Source organism: Podarcis muralis, chromosome 4 (assembly GCF_964188315.1).
Source record: "Podarcis muralis chromosome 4, rPodMur119.hap1.1, whole genome shotgun sequence".
Classification (NCBI taxonomy): domain Eukaryota; kingdom Metazoa; phylum Chordata; class Lepidosauria; order Squamata; family Lacertidae; genus Podarcis; species Podarcis muralis.
In genome coordinates this window covers 92238207-92261049 of record NC_135658.1, presented here as the reverse complement: position 1 = coordinate 92261049, position 22843 = coordinate 92238207, and positions in this window count along the sequence as shown.

Genomic DNA, 22843 nt, shown 5'->3' with positions numbered 1-22843 from the left:
TTGTCCTGTGATAAAAAGCCTTCTGTTTCGACCAGCAAACCTTTCAGGGGAGCATTTGCAACCGTTTGGCAGTAATTTTGAGTGAATTGCCGAAAGTTAGATTTTTGATGAAATTGTGACCCCGGGGCTTAGGGATTTTTTAAAAAAAACCTTTTTCTGCTGGTGAAGTTGTTGAGGGCTGATTTCTTGTCCTGTGATAAAAAGCCTTCTGTTTCAACCGGCAAACCTTTCACGGGATCATTTGCAATCGTTTGGCACCATTTTTGAGTGAATTGCCGAAAGTCAGATTTTTGCTGAAATTGTGACCCCGGGGCTCAGATTTTTTTTTCCAAAAAAATCTTTTTCTGCTGGTGAAGTTGTTGAGGGCTGATTTCTTGTCCTGTGATAAAAAGCCTTCTGTTTCGACCGGCAAACCTTTCAGAGGAGCATTTGCAACCGTTTGGCACCATTTTTGAGTGAATTGGAGAACTTCAGATTTTTGCTGAAATTGTGACCCCGGGGCTTAGAGATTTTTTCAAAAAAACCTTTTTCTGCTGGTGAAGTTGTTGAGGGCTGATTTCTTTTCCTGTGATAAAAAGCCTTCTGTTTCAACCGCAAATTCTCTCAGGGGAGCATTTGCAACTATTTGGCAGCATTTTTGAGTGAATTGCCGAAAGTCAGATTTTTCCTGAAATTGTGACCCTTAGGGTTTTTTTTCAAAAAAACCTTTTTCTGCCGGTGAAGTTGTTGAGGGCTGATTTCTTGTCCTGTGATAAAAAGCCTTCTATTTCGACCGGAAAACCTTTCAGGGGAGCATTTGCAACCGTTTGGCACCATTTTTGAGTGAATTGGAGAACTTTAGATTTTTCCCGAAATTGTGACCCCGGGGCTTAGTGTTTTTTTCAAAAAAATCTTATTCTGCTGGTGAAGTTGTTGAGGGCTGATTTCTTGTCCTGTGATAAAAAGCCTTCTGTTTCGACCCCCAAACCTCTTAGGGGAGCATTTGCAACCGTTTGTCACCATAGTTTAGTGAATTGGACAACTTCAGATTTTTGCTGAAATTGTGACCCCGGGGCTTAGGGATTTTTTCAAAAAAAGCCTTTTTCTGCTGGTGAAGTTGTTGAGGGCTGATTTCTTCTCCTGTGATAAAAAGCCTTCTGTTTCAACCGGCAAACCTTTCAGGGGAGCATTTGCAACCGTTTGGCACCATTTTTGAGTGAATTGCCGAAAGTCAGATTTTTGCTGAAATTGTGACCCCGGGGCTCAGATTTTTTTTTCAAAAAAATCTTTTTCTCCCGGTTAAATTGTCGAGGGCTGATTTCTTCTCCTGTGATAAAAAGCCTTCTGTTTCGACCAGCAAACCTTTCAGGGGAGCATTTGCAACCGTTTGGCAGCAATTTTGAGTGAATTGCCGAAAGTTAGATTTTTGATGAAATTGTGACCCCGGGGCTTAGGGATTTTTTCAAAAAAACCTTTTTCTGCTGGTGAAGTTGTTGAGGGCGGATTTCTTGTCCTGTGATAAAAAGCCTTCTGTTTCAACCGGCAAACCTTTCAGGGGAGCATTTGCAACCGTTTGGCACCATTTTTGAGTGAATTGCCGAAAGTCAGATTTTTGCTGAAATTGTGACCCCGGGGCTCAGATTTTTTTTTCAAAAAAATCTTTTTCTCCCGGTTAAATTGTCGAGGGCTGATTTCTTCTCCTGTGATAAAAAGCCTTCTGTTTCGACCAGCAAACCTTTCAGGGGAGCATTTGCAACCGTTTGGCAGCAATTTTGAGTGAATTGCCGAAAGTTAGATTTTTGATGAAATTGTGACCCCAGGGCTTAGGGATTTTTTCAAAAAAATCTTTTCCTCCCGGTTAAATTGTCGGGGGTTGATTTCTTTTCCTGTGATAAAAAGCCTTCTGTTTCAACCACAAATTCTCTCAGGGGAGCATTTGCAACTATTTGGCAGCATTTTTGAGTGAATTGCCGAAAGTCAGATTTTTCCTGAAATTGTGACCCTTAGGGATTTTTTCAAAAAAACCTTTTTCTGCCGGTGAAGTTGTTGAGGGCTGATTTCTTGTCCTGTGATAAAAAGCCTTCTGTTTCGACCGGCAAACCTTTCAGGGGAGCATTTGCAACCGTTTGGCACCATTATTGAGTGAATTGGAGAACTTCAGATTTTTGCTGAAATTGTGACCCCGGGGCTTAGAGATTTTTTCAAAAAAATCTTTTTCTCCCGGTTAAATTGTCGAGGGCTGATTTCTTTCCCTGTGATAAAAAGCCTTCTGTTTCAACCGGCAAACCTTTCAGGGGAGCATTTGCAACCGTATGTCAGTATTTTTGCGTGAATTGCCGAAAGTCAGATTTTTCCTGAAATTGTGACCCCAGGGCTTAGGGATTTTTTTCAAAAAAATCTTTTTCTGCCGGTAAAGTTGTTGAGGGCTGATTTCTTGTCCTGTGATAAAAAGCCTTCTGTTTCGACCGGCAAACCTTTCAGGGGGGCATTTGCAACCGTTTGGCACCATTTTTGAGTGAATGGCCGAAAGTCAGAATTTTGATGTAATTGTGACCACGGACATTAGGGATTTTTTCAAAAGAATCTTTTTCTACCCGTTAAGTTGTCGAGGGCTGATTTCTTTTCCTTTCCTAAAAAGCTTTCTGTTTCGACCGCCAAACCTCTCAGGAGAGCGTTTGCAACCGTTTGGCACCATTTTTGAGTGAATGGCCAAAAGTCAGAATTTTGATGTAATTGTGACCACGTAGCTTAGGGATTTTTACAAAAAAATATTTTTCTGCAGGTTAAGTTGTCGAGGGCTAATTTCTTTTCCTGTGATAAAAAAAGGCTTCTGTTTCGACCGCCAAACCTCTCAGGGGAGCATTTGCAACCGTTTGGCACCATTTTTGAGTGAATGGCTGAAAGTCAGATTTTTGATCAAATTGTGACCCCGGGGCTTAGGGATTTTTTTAAAAAAAATAAAATCTGCAGGTTAAGTTGTCGAGGGCTGATTTCTTTTCCTGTGATAAAAAGCCTTCTGTTTCGACTGCCAAACCTCTCAGGGGAGCATTTGCAACCGTTTGGGACCATTTTGGAGTGAATGGCCGAAAGTCAGATTTTTGATGAAATTGTGACCCTGGGGCTTAGGGATTTTTTCAAAAAAAAAATTCTGCAGGTTAAGTTGTCGAGGGCTAATTTCTTTTCCTGTGATAAAAAGACTTCTGTTTCGACCGCCAAACCTCTCAGGGGAGCATTTGCAACCGTTTGGCACCATTTTTGAGTGAACGACCGAAAGTCAGATTTTTGATGTAATTGTGACCACGGACATTAGGGATTTTTTCAAAAAAATATTTTTCTGCCGGTTAAGTTGTCAAGGGCTGATTTCTTTTCCTGACATAAAAAGCCTTCTGTTTCGACCGCCAAATCTCTCAGGGGAATATTTTCAACCGTTTGGCACCATTTTTGAGTGAATGGCCGAAAGTCAGATTTTTGATGAAATTGTGACCCCGGGGCTTAGGGATTTTTTCAAAAAAATCTTTTTCTGCGCTTCAAGTTGTCGAGGGCTGATTTCTTTTCCTGAGATAAGAAGCCTTCTGTTTTGAACGCCACACCTCTCAGGGGAGCATTTGCATCCGTTTGGCACCATTTTTGCGTGAATGGCCGAAAGTTAGATTTTTGATGAAATTGTGATTTTTTAAAAAAGAATCTTTTTCTGCCGGTTAAGTAGTCGAGGGTTAATTTCTGTTCCTGTAATAAAAAGCCTTCTGTTTCGACCGACAAACCTCTCAGGGGAGCATTTGCATCCGTTTGGTACCATTTTTGAGTGAATGGCCGAAAGTCAGATTTTTGATGAAATTGTGACCCCGGGGCTTAGGGATTTTTTTCCAAAGAATCTTTTTCTACCGGTTGTGTGGTCGAGGGCTGATTTCTTTTCCTTTCATAAAAAGCCTTCTGTTTCGACCGCCAAACCTCTCAGGAGAGCGTTTGCAACCGTTTGGCACCATATTTGAGTGAATGGCCGAAAGACAGATTTTTGATGAAATTGTAACCCCGGGGGTTAGGGATTTTTTCAAAAGAATCTTTTTCTGCCGGTAAAGTTGTCGAGGGCTGATTTCTTTTCCTTTCATAAAAACCCTTCTGTTTCGACCGCCAAACCTCTCAACCGTTTGGGAACATTTTTGAGTGATTGGCCAAAAGTCAGATTTCTGATAAAATTGTGACTCCGGGGATTAGGGATTTTTTGAAAAAAAATCATTTTTTGCCGGTTAAGTTGTCGAGGGATGATTTCTTTTCCTGAGATAAAAAGCCTTCCGTTTCAACTGGCAAACCTCTCAGGGGAGCATTTGCAACCGTTTGGCACCATTTTTGAGTGAATGGCCGAAAGTCAGATTTTTGATCAAATTGTGACCCCGGGGCTTAGGGATTTTTTCAAAAAAAAAATTCTACAGGTTAAGTTGTCGAGGGTTGATTTCTTTTCCTGAGATAAAAAGGCTTCTGTTTCGACTACCAAACCTCTCAGGGGAGCATTTGCATCCGTAGGGAAACACTTGTGAGTGAATGGCGGAATGTCAGATTTTTGATGAAATTGTGACCCCGGAGCTTAGGGATTTTTTCAAAAAAATCTTTTTCTGCTGGTGAAGTTGTTGAGGGCTGATTTCTTGTCCTGTGATAAAAAGCCTTCTGTTTTGACCGCCAAACCTCGCAGTGGAGCATATGCAACCGTTTGGTACCATTTTTGAGTGAATTGCCGAAAGTCAGATTTTTGATGAAATTGTGACCCTGGGGCTTAGGTTTTTTTTTTTAAAAAAATCTTTTTCTGCCGGTGAAGTTGTCGAGGGCTGATTTCTTTTCCTGAGACAAAAAGCCATCTGTTTCGACCGCCAAACCTCTCAGGGGAGCATTTGCATCTGTTTGGCACCATTTTTGAGTGGGGGAATAGTAGTAAAATAGCTTTAAAGTAGTAGTAAAGTAGTAGTAAAATTGTAGTAAATTAGTAGTATAATCATAGTAAAAAGGTAGTGAAGTAATAGTAAAGCAGTAGTAAAATGGCAGTAAAGTAGTAGTAAAGCAGTAGTAAAATGGTAGTAAAGCAGTAGTAAAATGGTAGTAAAGTAGTAGTAAAGCAGTAGTAAAATGGTAGTAAAGTAGTAGTAAAATGGTAGTAAAGCAGTAGTAAAGTAGTAATAAAGCAGTAGTAAAGTAGTAGTAAAAAAGTCAGATTTTTGATGAAATTGTGACCTCGGAGCTTAGGGATTTTTTCACAGAAAATATTTCTGCCGGTTAAGTTGTCGAGGGCTGATTTCTTTTCCTTTCATAAAAAGCCTTCTGTTTCGACCGCCAAACCTCGCAGGGGAGCATTTGCAACCGTTTGGAACCATTTTTGAGTGAATTGGAGAACTTTAGATTTTTGCTGAAATTGTGACGCTTAGGGATTTTTTCAAAAATACCTTTTTCTGCCGGTGAAGTTGTTGAGGGCTGATTTCTTGTCCTGTGATAAAAAGCCTTCTGTTTCGACCGGCAAACCTTTCAGAGGAGCATTTGCAACCGTTTGGCACCATTTTTGAGTGAATTGGAGAACTTCAGATTTTTGCTGAAATTGTGACCCCGGGGCTTAGGGATTTTTTCAAAAATACCTTTTTCTGCCGGTGAAGTTGTTGAGGGCTGATTTCTTGTCCTGTGATAAAAAGCCTTCTGTTTCAACCGGCAAACCTTTCAGAGGAGCATTTGCAACCGTTTGGCACCATTTTTGAGTGAATTGCCGAAAGTCAGATTTTTCCTGAAATTGTGACCCCGGGGCTTAGGGATTTTTTTCAAAAAAATCTTTTTCTGCCGGTAAAGTTGTTGAGGGCTGATTTCTTGTCCTGTGATAAAAAGCCTTCTGTTTCGACCGGCAAACCTTTCAGGGGAGCATTTGCAACCGTTTGGCACCATTTTTGAGTGAATTGCCGAAAGTCAGATTTTTGCTGAAATTGTGACCCCGGGGCTTAGAGTTTTTTTCAAAAAAATCTTTTTCTCCCGGTTAAATTGTCGAGGGCTGATTTCTTCTCCTATGATAAAAAGCCTTCTGTTTCGACCGCCAAACCTCTCAGGGGAGCATTTGCATCCGTTTGGCACCATTTTTGAGTGGTGGAATAGTAGTAAAATAGCTTTAAAGTAGTAATAAAGTAGTAGTAAAATTGTAGTAAATTAGTAGTAAAATCATAATAAAACAGTGAAGAAGTAGTAAAGCAGTAGTAAAATGGCAGTAAAGTAGTAGTAAAGTGTTAGTAAAGTAGTAGTAAAGTGTTAGTAAAGCAGTAGTAAAATGGTAGTAAAGTAGTAGTAAATCAGTAGTAAAATGGTAGTAAAGTAGTAGTAAATCAGTAGTAAAATGGTAGTAAAGTAGTAGTAAAGCAGTAGTAAAGTAGTAGTAAAAAAGTCAGATTTTTGATGAAATTGTGACCCTGGGGCTTAGGGATTTTTTCAAAAGAAGATTTTTCTGCCGGTTAAGTTGCCGAGGGCAGATTTCTTTTCCTGTGATAAAAAGCCTTCTGTTTCGACCGCCAAACCTCTCAGGGGAGCATTTGCAACCGTTTGGCAACATTTTTGAGTGAATGGCTGAAAGTCAGATTTTTGATGAAATTGTGACCCTGGGGCTTAGGTATTTTTTTCAAAAAAATCTTTTTCTGCCGGTGAAGTTGTCGAGGGCTGATTTCTCTTCCTGAGACAAAAAGCCATCTGTTTCGACCGCCAAACCTCTCAGGGGAGCATTTGCATCCGTTTGGCACCATTTTTGAGTGTTGGAATAGTATTAAAATAGCTTTAAAGTAGTAGTAAAGTAGTAGTAAAATTGTAGTAAATTAGTAGTAAAATCATAGTAAAAAAGAAGTGAAGGAGTAGTAGTAAAGCAGTAGTAAAATGGCAGTAAAGTAGTAGTAAAGCAGTAGTAAAATGGTAGTAAAGCAGTAGTAAAATGGTAGTAAAGTAGTAGTAAAGCAGTAGTAAAATGGTAGTAAAGTAGTAGTAAAATGGTAGTAAAGCAGTAGTAAAGTAGTAATAAAGCAGTAGTAAAGTAGTAGTAAAAAAGTCAGATTTTTGATGAAATTGTGACCCCGGGGCTTAGGGATTTTTTCACAGAAAATATTTCTGCCGGTTAAGTTGTCGAGGGCTGATTTCTTTTCCTTTCATAAAAAGCCTTCTGTTTCGACCGCCAAGCCTCGCAGGGGAGCATTTGCAACCGTTTGAAACCATTTTTGAGTGAATTGGAGAACTTTAGATTTTTGCTGAAATTGTGACCCCGGGGCGTAGGGATTTTTTCAAAAAAAATCTTTTTCTGTCGGTGAAGTTGTTGAGGGCTGATTTCTTATCCTGTGATAAAAAGCCTTCTGTTTCGACCGCAAAACCTCTCAGGGTAGCATTTGCAAGCATTTGGCACCATTTTTGAGTGAATTGCCGAAAGTCAGATTTTTCCTGAAATTGTGGCCCCGGGGCTTAGGGATTTTTTCAAAAAAATCTTTTTCTGACGGTGAAGTTGTTTAGGGCTGATATCTTGTCCTGTGATAAAAAGCCTTCTGTTTCGACTGGCAAACCTTTCAGAGGAGCATTTGCAAGCATTTGTCACCATTCTTGAGTGAATTGCCAAAAGTCAGATTTTTCCTGAAATTGTGACCCCGGGGCTTAGGGATTTTTTCAAAAAAATCTTTTTCTGCCGGTGAAGTTGTTGAGGGCTGATTTCTTGTCTAGTGATATAAAGCCTTCTGTTTCGACCGGCAAAACTTTCAGAGGAGCATTTGCAACCGTTTGGCATCAATTTTGAGTGAATTGCCGAAAGTCAGATTTTTCCTGAAATTGTGACCCCGGGGCTTAGGGATTTTTTCAAATAAAACTTTTTCTCCCGGTTAACTTGTCGAGGGCTGATTTCTTATCCTGTGATAAAAAGCCTTCTTTTTCGACCGAAAAACGTCTCAGGGGAGCATTTACAAGCATTTGTCACCATTTTTGATTGAATTGCCGAAAGTCAGATTTTTTATGAAATTGTGACCCCGGGGCTTAGGGAGTTTTTTACAAAAAACTTTTTCTGACGGTGAAGTTGTCGAGGGCTGATTTCTTATCCTGTGATAAAAAGCATTCTGTTTCGAACGCCAAAACCTCTTAGGGGAGCATTTTCAAGCATTTGGCACCATTTTTAAGTGAATTGCCAAAAATCAGATTTTTTCTGAAATTGTGACTCCGGGGTTTAGGAATTTTTTTAAAAAAATTTTTTTTCTGCCGGTGAAGTTGTTTTCGGCTGATATCTTGTCCTGTGATAAAAAGCCTTCTGTTTTGACCGCCAAACCTCTCAGGGGAGCATTTGCAAGCATTTGTCACCATTCTTGAGTGAATTGCCAAAAGTCAGATTTTTCCTGAAATTGTGACCCCGGGGCTTAGGGATTTTTTCAAAAAAATCTTTTTCTGCCGGTGAAGTTGTCGAGGGCTGATTTCTTTTTCTGAGATAAAAAGCCTTCTGTTTCGACTCCCAAACCTCTCAGGGGAGCATGTGCAACCGTTTGGCACCATTTTTGAGTGAATGGCCGAAAGTCAGATTTTTGATGATTTTTTTTTTAAAAAAAATATTCTGCAGGTTAAGTTGTCGAGGGCTGATTTCTTTTCCTGTGATAAAAAGCCTTCTGTTTTGACCGCCAAACCTCGCAGTGGAGCATATGCAACCGTTTGGTACCATTTTTGAGTGAATTGCTGAAAGTCAGATTTTTGATGAAATTGTGACCCTGGGGCTTAGGTATTTTTTTCAAAAAAATCTTTTTCTGCCGGTGAAGTTGTCGAGGGCTGATTTCTCTTCCTGAGACAAAAAGCCATCTGTTTCGACCGCCAAACCTCTCAGGGGAGCATTTGCATCCGTTTGGCACCATTTTTGAGTGTTGGAATAGTATTAAAATAGCTTTAAAGTAGTAGTAAAGTAGTAGTAAAATTGTAGTAAATTAGTAGTAAAATCATAGTAAAAAAGTAGTGAAGGAGTAGTAGTAAAGCAGTAGTAAAATGGCAGTAAAGTAGTAGTAAAGCAGTAGTAAAATGGTAGTAAAGCAGTAGTAAAATGGTAGTAAAGTAGTAGTAAAGCAGTAGTAAAATGGTAGTAAAGTAGTAGTAAAATGGTAGTAAAGCAGTAGTAAAGTAGTAATAAAGCAGTAGTAAAGTAGTAGTAAAAAAGTCAGATTTTTGATGAAATTGTGACCCCGGGGCTTAGGGATTTTTTCACAGAAAATATTTCTGCCGGTTAAGTTGTCGAGGGCTGATTTCTTTTCCTTTCATAAAAAGCCTTCTGTTTCGACCGCCAAACCTCGCAGGGGAGAATTTGCAACCGTTTGAAACCATTTTTGAGTGAATTGGAGAACTTTAGATTTTTGCTGAAATTGTGACCCCGGGGCGTAGGGATTTTTTCAAAAAAAATCTTTTTCTGTCGGTGAAGTTGTTTAGGGCTGATTTCTTATCCTGTGATAAAAAGCCTTCTGTTTCGACCGCAAAACCTCTCAGGGTAGCATTTGCAAGCATTTGGCACCATTTTTGAGTGAATTGCCGAAAGTCAGATTTTTCCTGAAATTGTGGCCTCGGGGCTTAGGGATTTTTTCAAAAAAATCTTTTTCTGACGGTGAAGTTGTTTAGGGCTGATATCTTGTCCTGTGATAAAAAGCCTTCTGTTTCGACTGGCAAACCTTTCAGAGGAGCATTTGCAAGCATTTGTCACCATTCTTGAGTGAATTGCCAAAAGTCAGATTTTTCCTGAAATTGTGACCCCGGGGCTTAGGGATTTTTTCAAAAAAATCTTTTTCTGCCGGTGAAGTTGTTGAGGGCTGATTTCTTGTCCAGTGATATAAAGCCTTCTGTTTCGACCGGCAAAACTTTCAGAGGAGCATTTGCAACCGTTTGGCATCAATTTTGAGTGAATTGCCGAAAGTCAGATTTTTCCTGAAATTGTGACCCCGGGGCTTAGGGATTTTTTCAAATAAAACCTTTTCTCCCGGTTAACTTGTCGAGGGCTGATTTCTTATCCTGTGATAAAAAGCCTTCTTTTTCGACCGAAAAACGTCTCAGGGGAGCATTTACAAGCATTTGTCACCATTTTTGAGTGAATTGCCGAAAGTCAGATTTTTTATGAAATTGTGACCCCGGGCCCGGTTTAGGGATTTTTTCAAAAAAATCTTTCTCTGCCGGTTAAGTGGTCGAGGGCTGATTTCTTATCCTGTGATAAAAAGCGTTCTTTTTCGACCGAAAAACGTCTCAGGGGAGCATTTACAAGCATTTGTCACCATTTTTGATTGAATTGCCGAAAGTCAGATTTTTTATGAAATTGTGACCCCGGGGCTTAGGGAGTTTTTTACAAAAAACTTTTTCTGACGGTGAAGTTGTCGAGGGCTGATTTCTTATCCTGTGATAAAAAGCATTCTGTTTCGAACGCCAAAACCTCTTAGGGGAGCATTTTCAAGCATTTGGCACCATTTTTAAGTGAATTGCCAAAAATCAGATTTTTTCTGAAATTGTGACTCCGGGGTTTAGGAATTTTTTGAAAAAAAATTTTTTTCTGCCGGTGAAGTTGTTTTCGGCTGATATCTTGTCCTGTGATAAAAAGCCTTCTGTTTTGACCGCCAAACCTCTCAGGGGAGCATTTGCAAGCATTTGTCACCATTCTTGAGTGAATTGCCAAAAGTCAGATTTTTCCTGAAATTGTGACCCCGGGTCTTAGGGATTTTTTCAAAAAAATCTTTTTCTGCCGGTGAAGTTGTTGAGGGCTGATTTCTTGTCCAGTGATATAAAGCCTTCTGTTTCGACCGGCAAACCTTTCAGAGGAGCATTTGCAACCGTTTGGCATCAATTTTGAGTGAATTGCCGAAAGTCAGATTTTTCCTGAAATTTTGACCCCGGGGCTTAGGGATTTTTTCAAATAAAACTTTTTCTCCCGGTTAACTTGTCGAGGGCTGATTTCTTATCCTGTGATAAAAAGCCTTCTTTTTCGACCGAAAAACGTCTCAGGGGAGCATTTACAAGCATTTGTCACCATTTTTGAGTGAATTGCCGAAAGTCAGATTTTTCCTGAAATTGTGACCCCGGGGCTTAGGGATTTTTTCCAAAAAATCTTTCTCTGCCGGTTAACTTGTCGAGGGCTGATTTCTTATCCTGTGATAAAAAGCCTTCTTTTTCGACCGAAAAACGTCTCAGGGGAGCATTTACAAGCATTTGTCACCATTTTTGATTGAATTGCCGAAAGTCAGATTTTTTATGAAATTGTGACCCCGGGGCTAAGGGAGTTTTTTACAAAAAACTTTTTCTGACGGTGAAGTTGTCGAGGGCTGATTTCTTATCCTGTGATAAAAAGCATTCTGTTTCGAACGCCAAAACCTCTTAGGGGAGCATTTTCAAGCATTTGGCACCATTTTTAAGTGAATTGCCAAAAATCAGATTTTTTTCTGAAATTGTGACTCCGGGGTTTAGGAATTTTTTTAAAAAAAAATTTTTTCTGCCGGTGAAGTTGTTTTCGGCTGATATCTTGTCCTGTGATAAAAAGCCTTCTGTTTTGACCGCCAAACCTCTCAGGGGAGCATTTGCAACCGTGTGGCACCATTATTAAGTGAATTGCCAAAAGTCAGATTTTTCCTGAAATTGTGACCCCGGGGCTTAGGGATTTTTTCAAAAAAATCTTTTTCTGCCGGTTAACTTGTCGAGGGCTGATTTCTTATCCTGTGATAAAAAGCCTTCTGTTTCGACCGCAAAACCTCTCAGGGTAGCATTTGCAAGCATTTGGCACCATTTTTGAGTGAATTGCCGAAAGTCAGATTTTTGCTGAAATTGTGACCCCGGGGCTTAGGGATTTTTTCAAAAGAAGATTTTTCTGCCGGTTAAGTTGCCGAGGGCAGATTTCTTTTCCTGAGACAAAAAGCCATCTGTTTCGACCGCCAAACCTCTCAGGGGAGCATTTGCAACCGTTTGGCACCATTTTTGAGTGAATTGGAGAACTTCAGATTTTTACTGAAATTGTGACCCCGGGGCTTAGAGATTTTTTCAAAAAAATCTTTTTCTCCCGGTTAAATTGTCGAGGGCTGATTTCTTGTCCTGTGATAAAAAGCCTTCTGTTTCGACCGGCAAACCTTTCAGGGGAGCATTTGCAACCGTTTGGCACCATTTTTGAGTGAATTGCCGAAAGTCAGATTTTTGCTGAAATTGTGACCCTGGGGCTTAGGGATTTTTTCAAAAGAAGATTTTTCTGCCGGTTAAGTTGCCGAGGGCAGATTTCTTTTCCTGAGACAAAAAGCCATCTGTTTCGACCGCCAAACCTCTCAGGGGAGCATTTGCAACCGTTTGGCACCATTTTTGAGTGGTGGAATAGTAGTAAAATAGCTTTAAAGTAGTAGTAAAGTAGTAGTAAAATTGTAGTAAATTAGTAGTAAAATCATAATAAAACAGTAGTGAAGAAGTAGTAAAGCAGTAGTAAAATGGCAGTAAAGCAGTAGTAAAGTGGTAGTAAAATGGTAGTAAAGTAGTAGTAAAGCAGTAGTAAAATGGTAGTAAAGCAGTAGTAAAATGGTAGTAAAGCAGTAGTAAAGTAGTAGTAAAATGGTAGTAAAGTAGTAGTAAAGCAGTAGTAAAATGGTAGTAAAGCAGTAGTAAAATGGTAGTAAAGCAGTAGTAAAGTAGTAGTAAAATGGTAGTAAAGTAGTAGTAAAGTAGTAGTAAAATGGTAGTAAAGTAGTAGTAAAGTAGTAGTAAAATGGTAGTAAAGTAGTAGTAAAGCAGTAGTAAAATGGTAGTAAAGTAGTAGTAAAATGGTAGTAAAGCAGTAGTAAAGCAGTAGTAAAGCAGTAGTAAAATGGTAGTAAAATGGTAGTAAAGTAGTAGTAAAGCAGTAGTAAAGTAGTATTAAAGTAGTAGTAAAAAAGTCAGATTTTTGATGAAATTGTGACTCCGGGGCTTAGGGATTTTTTCACAGAAAAAATTTCTGCCGGTTAAATTGTCGAGGGCTGATTTCTTTTCCTTTCATAAAAAGCCTTCTGTTTCAACCGCCAATCCTCGCAGGGGAGCATGTGCGACCGTTTGGCACCATTTTTGACTGAATAGCCGAAAGTCAGATTTTTGATCAAATTGTGACCCTGGGGCTTAGGGATTTTTTCAAAAGAAGATTTTTCTGCCGGTTAAGTTGCCGAGGGCAGATTTCTTTTCCTGTGATAAAAAGCCTTCTGTTTCGACCGCCAAACCTCTCAGGGGAGCATTTGCAACCGTTTGGCAACATTTTTGAGTGAATGGCTGAAAGTCAGATTTTTGATCAAATTGTGACCCCGGGGCTTAGGGATTTTTTCAAAAAAATAATATCTGCAGGTTAAGTTGTCGAGGGCTGATTTCTTTTCCTGTGATAAAAAAGCCTTCTGTTTCGACTGCCAAACCTCTCAGGGGAGCATTTGCAACCGTTTGGGACCATTTTGGAGTGAATGGCCGAAAGTCAGATTTTTGATGAAATTGTGACCCCGGGGCTTAGGGATTTTTTCAAAAAAATCTTTTTCTGCCGTTGAAGTTGTCTAGGGCTAATTTCTTTTCCTGTGATAAAAAGCCTTCTGTTTCGACCGCGAAACCTCTCAGGGGAGCATTTGCAACCGTTTGGCACCATTTTTGAGTGAATGGCCGAAAGTCAGATTTTTGATGTAATTGTGACCACGGACATTAGGGATTTTTTCAAAAAAATATTTTTCTGCCGGGTAAGTTGTCAAGGGCTGATTTCTTTCCCTGAGATAAAAAGCCTTCTGTTTCGACCGCCAAACCTCTCAGGGGAATATTTTCAACCGTTTGGCACCATTTTTGAGTGAATGGCCGAAAGTCAGATTTTTGATGAAATTGTGACCCCGGGGCTTAGGGATTTTTTCAAAAAAATCTTTTTCTGCGCTTTAAGTTGTCGAGGGCTGATTTCTTTTCCTGAGACAAGAAGCCTTCTGTTTCGACCGCCAAACCTCTCAGGGGAGCATTTGCAACCGTTTGGCACCATTTTTGAGTGGTGGAATAGTAGTAAAATAGCTTTAAAGTAGTAGTAAAGTAGTAGTAAAATTGTAGTAAATTAGTAGTAAAATCATAATAAAACAGTAGTGAAGAAGTAGTAAAGCAGTAGTAAAATGGCAGTAAAGTAGTAGTAAAGTGGAAGTAAAATGGTAGTAAAGTAGTAGTAAAGCAGTAGTAAAATGGTAGTAAAGCAGTAGTAAAATGGTAGTAAAGCAGTAGTAAAGTAGTAGTAAAATGGTAGTAAAGTAGTAGTAAAGCAGTAGTAAAATGGTAGTAAAGCAGTAGTAAAATGGTAGTAAAGTAGTAGTAAAGTAGTAGTAAAATGGTAGTAAAGCAGTAGTAAAGCAGTAGTAAAATGGTAGTAAAGCAGTAGTAAAATGGTAGTAAAATGGTAGTAAAGTAGTAGTAAAGCAGTAGTAAAGTAGTAGTAAAGTAGTAGTAAAAAAGTCAGATTTTTGATGAAATTGTGACCCCGGGGCTTAGGGATTTTTTCAAAAAAATCTTTTTCTGCCCTTTAAGTTGTCAAGGGCTGATTTCTTTTCCTGAGATAAAAAGCCTTCTGTTTTGACCGCCAAACCTCTCAGGGGGGCATTTGCAACCGTTTGGCACCATTTTTGAGTGAATGGCCGAAAGTCAGAATTTTGATGTAATTGTGACCACGGAGCTTAGGGATTTTTACAAAAAAATATTTTTCTGCAGGTTAAGTTGTCGAGGGCTAATTTCTTTTCCTGTGATAAAAAAGCATTCTGTTTCGACCGCCAAACCTCTCAGGGGAGCATTTGCATCCGTTTGGCATCATTTTTGAGTGAATGGCCGAAAGTCAGATTTTTGATGTAATTGTGACCACGGACATTAGGGATTTTTTCAAAAGAATCTTTTTCTACCCGTTAAGTTGTCGAGGGCTGATTTCTTTTCCTTTCCTAAAAAGCTTTCTGTTTCGACCGCCAAACCTCTCAGGAGAGCGTTTGCAACCGTTTGGCACCATATTTGAGTGAATGGCCGAAAGACAGATTTTTGATGAAATTGTAACCCCGGGGGTTAGGGATTTTTTCAAAAGAATCTTTTTCTGCCAGTTAAGTTGTCGAGGGCTGATTTCTTTTCCTTTCATAAAAACCCTTCTGTTTCGACCGCCAAACCTCTCAGGGGAGCATTTGCAACCGTTTGGCACCATTTTTGAGTGAATGGCCGAAAGTCAGAATTTTGATGTAATTGTGACCACGGAGCTTAGGGATTTTTACAAAAAAATATTTTTCTGCAGGTTAAGTTGTCGAGGGCTAATTTCTTTTCCTGTGATAAAAAAGCATTCTTTTCGACCGCCAAACCTCTCAGGGGAGCATTTGCATCCGTTTGGCATCATTTTTGAGTGAATGGCCGAAAGTCAGATTTTTGATGTAATTGTGACCACGGACATTAGGGATTTTTTCAAAAGAATCTTTTTCTACCCGTTAAGTTGTCGAGGGCTGATTTCTTTTCCTTTCCTAAAAAGCTTTCTGTTTCGACCGCCAAACCTCTCAGGAGAGCGTTTGCAACCGTTTGGCACCATATTTGAGTGAATGGCCGAAAGACAGATTTTTGATGAAATTGTAACCCCGGGGGTTAGGGATTTTTTCAAAAGAATCTTTTTCTGCCAGTTAAGTTGTCGAGGGCTGATTTCTTTTCCTTTCATAAAAACCCTTCTGTTTCGACCGCCAAACCTCTCAGGGGAGCATTTGCAACCGTTTGGCACCATTTTTGAGTGAATGGCCGAAAGTCAGAATTTTGATGTAATTGTGACCACCTAGCTTAGGGATTTTTACAAAAAAATATTTTTCTGCAGGTTAAGTTGTCGAGGGCTAATTTCTTTTCCTGTGATAAAAAAGCCTTCTGTTTCGACCGCCAAACCTCTCAGGGGAGCATTTGCAACCGTTTGGCACCATTTTTGAGTGAATGGCCGAAAGTCAGAATTTTTATGTAATTGTGACCACCTAGCTTAGGGATTTTTACAAAAAAATATTTTTCTGCCGGTTCAGTTGTCGAGGGCTGATTTCTTTTCCTGTGATAAAAATCCTTCTGTTTCGACCGCCAAACCTCTCAGGGGAGCATTTGCAACCGTTTGGCACCATTTTTGAGTGAATGGCTGAAAGTCAGATTTTTGATCAAATTGTGACCCCGGGGCTTAGGGATTTTTTCAAAAAAATAATATCTGCAGGTTAAGTTGTCGAGGGCTGATTTCTTTTCCTGTGATAAAAAAGCCTTCTGTTTCGACTGCCAAACCTCTCAGGGGAGCATTTGCAACCGTTTGGGACCATTTTGGAGTGAATGGCCGAAAGTCAGATTTTTGATGAAATTGTGACCCCGGGGCTTAGGGATTTTTTCAAAAAAAAATTCTGCAGGTTAAGTTGTCGAGGGCTAATTTCTTTTCCTGTGATAAAAAGCCTTCTGTTTCGACCGCGAAACCTCTCAGGGGAGCATTTGCAACCGTTTGGCGCCATTTTTGAGTGAATGGCCGAAAGTCAGATTTTTGATGTAATTGTGACCACGGACATTAGGGATTTTTTCAAAAAAATATTTTTCTGCCGGTTAAGTTGTCAAGGGCTGATTTCTTTCCCTGAGATAAAAAGCCTTCTGTTTCGACCGCCAAACCTCTCAGGGGAATATTTTCAACCGTTTGGCACCATTTTTGAGTGAATGGCCGAAAGTCAGATTTTTGATGAAATAGTGACCCCGGGGCTTAGGGATTTTTTCAAAAAAATCTTTTTCTGCGCTTTAAGTTGTCGAGGGCTGATTTCTTTTCCTGAGATAAGAAGCCTTCTGTTTTGACCGCCACACCTCTCAGGGGAGCATTTGCATCCGTTTGGCACCATTTTTGAGTGAATGGCCGAAAGTTAGATTTTTGATGAAATTGTGACTGAGGGATTTTTTTAAAAAAAATCTTTTTCTCCCTGTTAAGCTGTCGAGGGTTAATTTCTTATCCTGTGATAAAAAGCCTTCTGTTTCTGACCACCAAACCTCTCACGGGAGCATTTGCATCCGTTTGGCACCATTTTTGAGTGAATGGCCGAAAGAAAGATTTTTGATGAAATTGTGATTTTTTAAAAAAAATCTTTTTCTCCCGGTTAAATTGTCGAGGGCTGATTTCTTTTCCTGTGATAAAAAGCCTTCTGTTTCAACCGGCAAACCTTTCAGGGGAGCATTTGCAACCGTTTGGCACCATTTTTGAGTGAATTGCCGAAAGTCAGATTTTTGCTGAAATTGTGACCCTGGGGCTTAGGGATTTTTTCACAGAAAATATTTCTGCCGGTTAAGTTGTCGAGGGCTGATTTCTTTTCCTTTCATAAAAAGCCTTCTGTTTCGACCGCCAAACCTCGCAGGGGAGCATTTGCAACCGTTTGGAACCATTTTTGAGTGAATTGGAGAACTTTAGATTTTTGCTGAAATTGTGACGCTTAGGGATTTTTTCAAAAATACCTTTTTCTGCCGGTGAAGTTGTTGAGGGCTGATTTCTTGTCCTGTGATAAAAAGCCTTCTGTTTCGACCGGCAAACATTTCAGAGGAGCATTTGCAACCGTTTGGCACCATTTTTGAGTGAATTGGAGAACTTCAGATTTTTGCTGAAATTGTGACCCTGGGGCTTAGGTATTTTTTTGAAAAAAATCTTTTTCTGCCGGTGAAGTTGTTGAGGGCTGATTTCTTTTCCTGAGACAAAAAGCCATCTGTTTCGACCGCCAAACCTCTCAGGGGAGCATTTGCATCCGTTTGGCACCATTTTTGAGTGGTGGAATAGTAGTAAAATAGCTTTAAAGTAGTAGTAAAGTAGTAGTAAAATAGTAGTAAATTAGTAGTAAAATCATAGTAAAAAAGTAGTGAAGTAGTAGTAAAGCAGTAGTAAAATGGCAGTAAAGTAGTAGTAAAGCAGTAGTAATATGGTAGTAAAGTAGTAGTAAAATGGTAGTAAAGTAGTAGTAAAGCAGTAGTAAAATGGTAGTAAAGCAGTAGTAAAATGGTAGTAAAGCAGTAGTAAAGTAGTAATAAAGCAGTAGTAAAGTAGTAGTAAAAAAGTCAGATTTTTGATGAAATTGTGACCCCGGGGCTTAGGGATTTTTTCACAGAAAATATTTCTGCCGGTTAAGTTGCACCATTTTTGAGTGGTGGAATAGTAGTAAAATAGCTTTAAAGTAGTAGTAAAGTAGTAGTAAAATTGTAGTAAATTAGGAGTAAAATCATAATAAAACAGTAGTGAAGAAGTAGTAAAGCAGTAGTAAAATGGCAGTAAAGTAGTAGTAAAGCAGTAGTAAAATGGTAGTAAAGTAGTAGTAAAATGGTAGTAAAGTAGTAGTAAAGCAGTAGTAAAATGGTAGTAAAGTAGTAGTAAAATGGTAGTAAAGCAGTCGTAAAGTAGTAATAAAGCAGTAGTAAAGTAGTAGTAAAAAAGTCAGATTTTTGATGAAATTGTGACCCCGGGGCTTAGGGATTTTTTCACAGAAAATATTTCTGCCGGTTAAGTTGTCGAGGGCTGATTTCTTTTTCTTTCATAAAAAGCCTTCTGTTTCGACCGCCAAACCTCGCAGGGGAGCATTTGCAACCGTTTGGAACCATTTTTGAGTGAATTGGAGAACTTTAGATTTTTGCTGAAATTGTGACCCTTAGGGAATTTTTCAAAAAAACCTTTTTCTGCTGGTGAAGTTGTTGAGGGCTGATTTCTTGTCCTGTGATAAAAATCCTTCTGTTTCGACCGGCAAACCTTTCAGGGGAACATTTGCAACCGTTTGGCACCATTTTTGAGTGAATTGGAGAACTTCAGATTTTTGCTGAAATTGTGACCCCGGGGCTTAGAGATTTTTTCAAAAAAATCTTTTTCTCCCGGTTAAATTGTCGAGGGCTGATTTCTTGTCCTGTGATAAAAAGCCTTCTGTTTCGACCGGCAAACCTTTCAGGGGAGCATTTGCAACCGTTTGGCACCATTTTTGAGTGAATTGCCGAAAGTCAGATTTTTGCTGAAATTGTGACCCTGGGGCTTAGGGATTTTTTCAAAAGAAGATTTTTCTGCCGGTTAAGTTGCCGAGGGCAGATTTCTTTTCCTGAGACAAAAAGCCATCTGTTTCGACCGCCAAACCTCTCAGGGGAGCATTTGCAACCGTTTGGCACCATTTTTGAGTGGTGGAATAGTAGTAAAATAGCTTTAAAGTAGTAGTAAAGTAGTAGTAAAATTGTAGTAAATTAGTAGTAAAATCATAATAAAACAGTAGTGAAGAAGTAGTAAAGCAGTAGTAAAATGGCAGTAAAGTAGTAGTAAAGTGGTAGTAAAATGGTAGTAAAGTAGTAGTAAAGCAGTAGTAAAACGGTAGTAAAGCAGTAGTAAAATGGTAGTAAAGCAGTAGTAAAGTAGTAGTAAAATGGTAGTAAAGTAGTAGTAAAGCAGTAGTAAAATGGTAGTAAAGCAGTAGTAAAATGGTAGTAAAGTAGTAGTAAAGTAGTAGTAAAATGGTAGTAAAGTAGTAGTAAAGTAGTAGTAAAATGGTAGTAAAGTAGTAGTAAAGCAGTAGTAAAATGGTAGTAAAGTAGTAGTAAAATGGTAGTAAAGCAGTAGTAAAGTAGTAGTAAAGCAGTAGTAAAATGGTAGTAAAATGGTAGTAAAGTAGTAGTAAAGCAGTAGTAAAGTAGTAGTAAAGTAGTAGTAAAAAAGTCAGATTTTTGATGAAATTGTGACTCCGGGGCTTAGGGATTTTTTCACAGAAAAAATTTCTGCCGGTTAAGTTGCCGAGGGCAGATTCCTTTTCCTGTGATAAAAAGCCCTCTGTTTCGACCGCCAAACCTCTCAGGGGAGCATTTGCAACCGTTTGGCAACATTTTTGAGTGAATGGCTGAAAGTCAGATTTTTGATGAAATTGTGACCCTGGGGCTTAAGTATTTTTTTCAAAAAAATCTTTTTCTGCCGGTGAAGTTTTCGAGGGCTGATTTCTTTTTCTGAGATAAAAAGCCTTCTGTTTCGACTCCCAAACCTCTCAGGGGAGCATGTGCAACCGTTTGGCACCATTTTTGAGTGAATGGCTGGAAGTCAGATTTTTGATGATTTTTTTTAAAAAAAATAATAATTCTGCAGGTTAAGTTGTCGAGGGCTGATTTCTTTTCCTGTGATAAAAAGCCTTCTGTTTTGATCGCCAAACCTCGCAGTGGAGCATATGCAACCGTTTGGTACCATTTTTGAGTGAATGGCCGAAAGTCAGATTTTTGATGATTTTTTTTAAAAAAAAATATTCTGCAGGTTAAGTTGTCGAGGGCTGATTTCTGGTCCTGTGATAAAAAGCCTTCCTTTTCGACCGGCAAACCTTTCAGAGGAGCATTTGCAACCGTTTGGCACCATTTTTGGAGTGAATTGGAGAACTTCAGATTTTTGCTGAAATTGTGACCCCGGGGCTTAGAGATTTTTCTAAAAAATCTTTTTCTGCCGGTGAAGTTGTTGAGGGCTGATTTCTTGTGCTGTGATTAAAAGCCTTCAGTTTCGACCGGCAAATCGTTCAGGGGAGCATTTGCAACCGTGTGGCACCATTATTAAGTGAATTGCCAAAAGTCAGATTTTTCCTGAAATTGTGACTCCGGGGCTTAGGGATTTTTTCAAAAAAAATCTTTTTCTGTCGGTGAAGTTGTTTAGGGCTGATTTCTTATCCTGTGATAAAAAGCCTTCTGTTTCGACCGCAAAACTTCTCAGGGGAGCATTTGCAAGCATTTGGCATCATTTTTGAATGAATTGCCAAAAGTCAGATTTTTCCTGAAATTGTGACCCCGGGGCTTAGGGATTTTTTCAAAAAAAACTTTTTCTCCCGGTTAGCTTGTCGAGGGCTGATTTCTTGTCCTGTGATAAAAAGCCTTCTGTTTCGACCGCAAAACCTCTCGGGGGAGCATTTGCAACCGTGTGGCACCATTTTTGAGTGAATTGCCGAAAGTCAGATTTTTGATGAAATTGTGACCCGGGCTTAGGGATTTTTTCAAAAAAATCTTTTTCTGCCGGTGAAGTTGTTGAGGGCTGATTTCTTGTCCTGTGATAAAAAGCCTTCTGTTTCGACCGGCAAACCTTTCAGAGGAGCATTTGCAACCGTTTGGCATCATTTTTGAGTGAATTGCCGAAAGTCAGATTTTTCCTGAAATTGTGACCCCGGGGCTTAGGGATTTTTTCAAATAAAACTTTTTCTCCCGGTTAACTTGTCCAGGGCTGATTTCTTGTCCTGTGATAAAAAGCCTTCTGTTTCGACCGCAAAACCTCACAGGGGAGCATTTGAAACCGTTTGGCACCATTTTTAAGTGAATTGCCGAAAGTCAGATTTTTGATGAATTTGTGACCCCGGGGCTTAGGGATTTTTTTAAAAAAAATCTTTTTCTGCGGGTGAAGTTGTTGAGGACTGATTTCTTCTGCTGTGATTAAAAGCCTTCTGTTTCGACCGCCAAACCTCTCATGGGAGCATTTGCAACCGTTTGGGACCATTTTGGAGTGAATGGCCGAAAGTCAGAATTTTGATGTAATTGTGACCACGTAGCTTAGGGATTTTTACCAAAAAATCTTTTTCTGCCGGTTATGTTGTCGAGGGATGATTTCTTTTCCTGAGATAAAAAGCCTTCTGTTTCGATCGGCAAACCTCTCAGGGGAGCATCTGCAACCGTGTGGCACAATTTTTAAGTGAATTGCCGAAAGTCAGATTTTTTATGAAATTGTGACCCGGGCTTAGGGATTTTTTCAAAAAAATCTTTTTCTGCCGGTGAAGTTGTTGAGGGCTGATTTCTTGTCCTGTGATAAAAAGCCTTCTGTTTCGATCGGCAAACCTTTCAGAGGAGCATTTTCAACTGTTTGGCACCATTTTTGAGTGAATTGCCAAAAGTCAGATTTTTCCTGAAATTGTGACCCCGGGGCTTTGAGATTTTTTCAAAAAAATCTTTTTCTCCCGGTTAACTTGCCTAGCGCTGATTTCTTGTCCTGTGATAAAAAGTCTTCTGTTTCGACCGCCAAACTCTCAGGGGAGCATTTGCAACCGTTTGGCACCATTTTTGAGTGAATGGCCGAAAGTCAGATTTTTGATAAAATTGTGACTCCGGGGCTTAGGGATTTTTTCAAAAAAATACTTTTTCTGCCGGTTAAGTTATCGAGCGCTGATTTCTTTTCCTGAGATAAAAAGCCTTCTGTTTCGACCGCCAAACCTCTCAGGGGAGCATTTGCATCCGTTTGGCGCCATTTTTGAGTGAATGGCCGAAAGTCAGATTTTTGATGAAAGTGTGAACCCGGGGCTTAGGGATTTTTTCAAAAAAATCTTTTTATACCGGTTAAGTTGTCGAGGGCTGATTTCTTTTCCTGTGATAAAAAGCCTTCTGTTTCGACTGCCAAACCTCTCAGGGGAGCATTTGCAACCGTTTGGGACCATTTTGGAGTGAATGGCCGAAAGTCAGATTTTTGATGAAATTGTGACCCCGGGGCTTAGGGATTTTTTCAAAAAAATCTTTTTCTGCCCTTTAAGTTGTCAAGGGATGATTTCTTTTCCTGTGATAAAAACCCTTCTGTTTTGACCGCCAAACCTCGCAGGGGACCATTTGCAACCGTTTGGCACCATTTTTGAGTGAATGGCCGAAAGTCAGATTTTTGATGAAATTGTGACCCCGGGGCTTAGCAATTTTTTTCAAAGAAAAAATTTCTGCTGGTTAAGTTGTCGAGGGCTGATTTCCTTTCCTTTCATAAAAAGCCTTCTGTTTCGACCGCCAAACCTCTCAGGGGAGCATTTGCAACCGTTTGGCACCATTTTTGAGTGAATTGCTGAAAGTCAGATTTTTTATGAAATTGTGACCCTGGGGCTTAGAGATTTTTTTAAAACAGTCTTTTTCTGCCGGTGAAGTTGTTGAGGGCTGATTTCTTGTCATGTGATAA